Raw genomic sequence first — 6169 nt, forward strand, 5'->3', positions numbered from 1 at the left:
AGATAAGTGTATTAACAGAAGCAACAGAAACCAAGGTTACATAGCATTATCAGAACCCACCTCTCCCACCATTGCAAGTGATGGATACACCATCACACCAGAAAAGCAAGATATGGATCTAAAGTCACTTCTCATGATGATGATGAGTACTATAAAAAGGACATAAATAACTCCCTTAAAGAAATACAGGTTAACACAGGTAAACAAGTAGAAACCCTTAAAGAGGAAACACAAAAATGCCTTAAAGAATTACAGAAAAACTCATACAAAGAGGTGAAAAAATTGAACAAAACCATCCAGCATCTAAAAATGGAAGTAGAAACAATAAAGAAATCACAAAGGGAGACAACTCTGGAGATAGAAAACCTAGGAAAGAAGTCAGGAGTCATAGATGCAAGCATCAGAAACAGAATGCAAGAGATAGAAGAGCAAATCTCAGGAGCAGAAGATACCATAGAAAACATTGACACAACAATCAAAGAAAATACAAAATGCAAAAATATCCTAACCCAAAACATCCAGTAAATCCAGGACACAATGAGAAAACCAAACCTAAAGATAATAGATATAGACTAGAAGGAAGATTTTCAACATAAAGGGCCAGTAAATATCTTTAACAAAATTATAGAAGAAAATTTCACCAACCTAAAGAAAGAGATATCAATGAACATACAAGAAGCCTACAGAACTCCAAATAGGTTGGACCAGAAAAGAAATTCCTCTTGTCACATAAAAATCAAAGCACCAAGTACACAAAACAAAGAAAGAATATTAAAAGCAGTAAGGGGAAAAGGTCAAGTAATATATAAAGAAAGACCTATCAGAATTACATCTGATTCCCCCCCCCCCCACAGAGACTATGAAAGCAAGAAGATGATGGACAGTTGTCAGACAGAACATAAGAGAACACAAATGCTAGCCCAGGCTACTATACCCAGCAAAACTCTCAATTACCATAGTTGGACCAATATATTCCAAGAAAAAATGAAATGCATACAATATCTTTCCACAAATCCAGCCCTGCAAAGGATAATAAAGGGAAAACTCCAACACCAGGAGGGCAATTACAGCTAAGAAAAAGCAAGAAAGTAATCTTTCAACAAACCTAAAAGAAGATAACCACGTGAATATAATTCCAACTCTAACAACAACAAAAAAAACAGGAAAAAACAATACTTCTTCCTTAAAATCTCTTAAGATCAATGGACTTAATTCCCCAGTAAAAAGACATAGACTAAGAGACTGGTTAGGTAAAAAGGAACCAATATATTGCTGCATACAGGAAACCCGCCTCAGTGACAATGACAGACACTACCTCAGAATAAAAGGCTAGAAAACAATATTCCAAGCAAATGGTCTGTCTTAGTTAGGGTTTTACTGCTGTGAACAGACACCATGACCAAGGCAAGTCTTATAAAAAACAACATTTACTTGGGGCTGGCTTTCAGGTTCAGAGGGTTAGTCAATTATCATCAAGGTGGGAGCATGGCATTATCCAGGCAGGCATGGCACAGGCAAAGCTGAGAGTTCTATGTCTTCACCCAAAGGCTGCTAGTGTAAGACTGACTTCCAGGCAACTAGAGTGAGGATCTTATGCCCACACCCAAAGTGACACACCTATTCCAACCAGGTCACACCTATTCCAACAGGCAACATGTCGAAATGGTGCCACTCCCTGGTCCAAGAATATACAAACTATCACAAGGTTGAAAGAAACAAGCTGGAGTAGCCATTCTACTATCAAATAAAATCAACCTAAAGTTATCCAAAATGATAAGGAGGGAAACTTCATACTCATCAAAGGTAAAATTTACAAAGATGAACACTCAATTGTGAACATCTATGCTCCATAAAGCTCAAAACACACATAGCACCAAACACAATAATAATGGGAGATTTAAACACCTCACTCTCATCAATGGACAGATCCTGGAAACAGAAACTGAACAGAGACACAGTGAAACTAACAGAACTTATGAAACAAATGGATTTATCAGATATCTATAGAACATTTTTTCCTAAAACAAAAAGATATGCTTTTTTCTCAGCACCTCATGGTACTTTCTCTACAAAATTGACCATATAATAGGTCACAAAAAGGGCCTCAATAGATATAAGAAAATTGAAATAATTCCATGGATCCTATCAGATCAACATGGACTAAGGCTGATCTTCAATATCAACATAAATAATAGAAAGCCCACATACACGTGGAAACTGAACAACACTCTAATCAATGATAACTTGGTCAAGGAAGAAATAAAGAAATTAAAGGCTTTGTAGAGTTTAATGAAAATGAAGACACAACATATCCAAACTTATGGGATACCTTGAAAGCTGTCCTAAGTAGAAAACTCATAGCTCTGAGGACCTCCAAAAAGAAACTAGAGAGAGCATTCAATAGTGGCTTGACATCACACCTGAAAGCTCTAGAACAAAAAGAAACAAATTCACCCAAGAGGAGTAGACAGCAGTAAATAAACAAAATCAGGGCTGAAATCAACAAAGTGGAAACAAAATAACTATACAAAGAATCACCCAAACCAAGAGCTGTTTTTTCTTTTTGAGAAAATCAACAAAATAGACAAACCTTATTCCTCAATATTTCTCAAACTGTTCCACAAAATAGAAACAGAAGGTACTCTACCCAATTCGGTCTATGAAGCCACAATTACTTTGATACCTAAACCAACAAAAGACCCCCCAAAACAATGGGAACTTCAGACCAATTTCCCTTATGAATATTATATATATATATATGAATATCATGTATATATTATATGTAAATTATAAAATATATGTACCATCAGACAAAAATCATTACTAGTGTATATTAATACCTTTATTTTTATGAAGATGAACATACTGTGTATATAAAATGACCTATTACCAAAATGTACTTATGGCAAAAATTTGTGATCTTTGTGTTTATATGTAAATTTGACCATGTAAGCTAGGAACACAGTAGAGAATGGGCACTCTGTGATTAGTGGTGAAAATTTTTATTGTAGTTAAGAGAACACCCAGAGACATCTGGAAGCATCCAGAACACTGAGAAAAAAAAAGGACATAGGGCAGGAAAAGCAGGATATGGAGCAGTTATGCTAGTTATAAGGTAGAAGAGAAGCTGAGGAGTAAAAGCCATGACCTGGACCAGCTTGGGATTTTAGAGTAGAGGAGGGAGGGAGTGAGAAAGAACAGGATTCTAGCCCTAGCTTTGAGACCTTTAACAAGTGTGAATAGGAACTTAAATAACCTGGAGGACAGCATGGGCTTTGATATGGGATCACAGGTATCTGCCATTTGGAAAAAGGAAGGAACTCCTTTTGGCTGCCAAACCAGTTTCTCTAGTTCTTGAGGAATTCTGGCTTTAATCTCACTACCAGCAATCATACCATATAGTTCAGTTTAAGACTACCTTAGATTAAAATTTGGACCAAGTGGCCCTGTGTTTGAGGGAAAAGTGGGGTGCCCTCTAACTATTTGAGAAAGAATTCATAGAATTTCAGAAGGAATGTGCCTGAAGCAAGGAAAAAGAACTGAGGAACTAAAGAGGATGAAGATGCCAGGAGAAGACTTACCAAAAAAACATACTGAAAGTAAAAGTGTGAGAAAGACTCCAGGCATAAAAGAAACCTACCAACAAAATCAAACTAAACCAACCAACCAACCAACCAAAAAACCAACCAACAAAACCTAAAACAACACCAGGCACATGAAGAAACCAAGAAACAATAAAGCTAGCATAACATAAACCGGAGGGCACACTAATAAATACACAGAAAGAAAAATGAGCAGCAGGCTTCCACAGAATCTGCAGGTGGCAGGGGAGGTGTGTGAGCTAGACAGAAGGAAGCACGAGCCCACCAGCAGCACCAGGACACCAGTAATGTTCACTTCAACTGCTCTGCCACCTGCTCACACAATTCTTGCTGGGGAGCACTTCCTGGGCTGGACGCCTTCACCTCACCTAGGGCTTTTAGCAAAAGTGGCCACAAAGTGTCTGGAGCCCCCTCTGGCAGCCACTATTTCTGGCAGCATGACACCAGAAAGGGTAGGCTAAAAGGTGGGCTTCCTGTAGCGGTGGGGGGTAGGGGGGAGGATGGGACGGAGCCCCACAGCAGAAACTAAGTAGCAGTGGGAAGAGGCGCCCAGGGGAAGACAAAGGGAGCTGGGGGGGGTGATCTGCAGTGAGCAGCAGGAATTGGAATGTCCTTCAGAGCCAGACTGAGGTTCTGGAAAGAACAAGGTGGAGCCCGGAGGTGGGTACCTGGAAGCAGCTAGGGAAAGCAGAGGGGACTGGGAGCTGCAGGCAGGGAAGCTCAGGACACTAAAGTGGAAGGAGGAGAGGCACTTTACAGCTCTTCTGGACTTCCAAACCGATTTGCAACTATCCTATGGGGGCAGGGCACTAGACTCAGCAGAGTACCTAGTCTCTGGGAACAGAACAGCCAGTCACTGAGGAGAGTCTCTTGTTCCCCTGTTGGTGGATTCCCGATTCTACTGGACACCAGCCCATCCCTTCACCACTCTTTAGTACTTCCTTCACAGGGGCCCTAGGGAACCCCAGAGACAGAACCACACAACCAGGTGACAGGGCAGGTTTCAAGCTTCATCCTCAGGTTCCTAGCACCAGCAGTTAGGGATCAGCAAAAGGCATGGAGGCACTCACTGGGAAAAGTTCATCATTTACCCCCACAGTCAACTGTCTCTCCCCCTTTCACAATGCAGCCTTGGACCCCTCCAGGACCCAGGAAGCAGAAGGGCAGCAAAGCTGCCTAACAGGACATGGAAAGTTCAAAACTGATCAAGAAAAGAGCTGGTCGGAAGAGGCAGAGATGCAGATCTCCAGCCCTGCCCCAAAGGAACATCGTGGGCTGCAGAATTTCTCATAAGTGGAAAGAAGGAGATGAACCGATAACACAGTGGAAAGGGACTGTGCTGGATCAGGTGCCAGTAAACCCCTCCCTGTACCTGGTTAAATATGATGGGATTGACTCTGTGCATGTTTTGGAACTTCACAAAGATAAGAGGGTATTGTCCCTAAAAGTTCTCGCCAAAAGGGTGGCATCATTCCGAGTCACTGATTCCAGCTTTGCTGATGCCATAGTTGGCCAACATTTAAACATTTATGTGAGGGTGCGCATGGCTCTAAGGAAGAGTGGAGGGGGATGGTCCTGAGCCAAGTGCCTATCATGGATAATAGCTTTTATATTACTTATGAGAGAGATCCCATATTATACACGTACCAGCTTCTGGATGACTTTAAAGAGGGTGACCTACAAATCATGGAGGGGTTCAGTGACCCCCCTCCTTTAGACATCGAACTGGAGCTTGTGGATGGCCTGATAGTAAAACACGTGGAATTAACAAATGATGATGGCTCCAAGAGGGTTGGCCTGATCATTTACCAGATTGAAACCAAATCTAGAGTGTACCTCATCAAGTATGAAGATGATGTCTATATACATGTCACTCACTTTGAGAAAGAGTTCTAATTATTTATCATGGCATTGCCACAGCTGTAGAAATAAAGTATTTTCTTTGGAAATGAAGTTGTAATTTCTAGATGGGCTCAGGTTGCTGATCTTGAGTGGGTCCTGGGCTCAATGCCAGCATACCAGTTTTCCAGAAGAATGCAGCCTTCTGTGGGTATGGCATGCTGCCTGAAGCACTTTGTTGGGTGTGCTTGCTGGGTAGAAAATGGACGGTTGGAGCAGCTGTCAATTCAGCCTGTGAGAAAAGTGAGCTAGTATCATAAGTAGTCATCTAAAAATGGAATGGGACTTAGCTGGTCTGGTCTTGGGCAGGGGGTGGGGGTGGGGGGTGGGGGGGAGTAGAAGAAACTGGAGATGGGTGGTGGAAGAGGGGGCAGAAGGAGATGACTGCCCAAAGAGAGGTGGAAAGGAAGCCAAAGAGAGTGGGGTGGCAGAGAGAGGCTTCCTGGAAGAGGGACAGAGTAAAGAAAGAAATATAGATTGGAACGGGAGGGGTGGAAGCAGAGTGAGGCATGGTAGCACCTTCTTCTGGCTTATAGGAAAACTAAGGAATTCAGGAAGAAGGATACACACAGCAGTGTTAAAGAGGTATACAGAAAGGGTGAGCAGGGTGAGCCCTTCAGAGAGGACCCTGCGGAGAGGCCCAAGGACCTGGGAGTCCAGAAGGAAGG

The 6169-nt window shown here is 41.9% G+C and overlaps 1 pseudogene; it reads left to right on the forward strand.

Moving 5' to 3' along the window:
• The first annotated feature begins 4788 nt into the window (after nt 1-4788).
• LOC110288099 (spindlin-2A-like) lies at nt 4789-5498 on the forward strand (annotated as a pseudogene).
• The last annotated feature ends 671 nt before the right edge of the window (nt 5499-6169 follow it).

The sequence above is a fragment of the Mus caroli genome, unplaced genomic scaffold (genome assembly GCF_978045245.1).
Source record: "Mus caroli unplaced genomic scaffold, Mus_caroli_1 scaffold_5, whole genome shotgun sequence".
In the NCBI taxonomy this organism is placed as follows: Eukaryota; Metazoa; Chordata; class Mammalia; order Rodentia; family Muridae; genus Mus; species Mus caroli.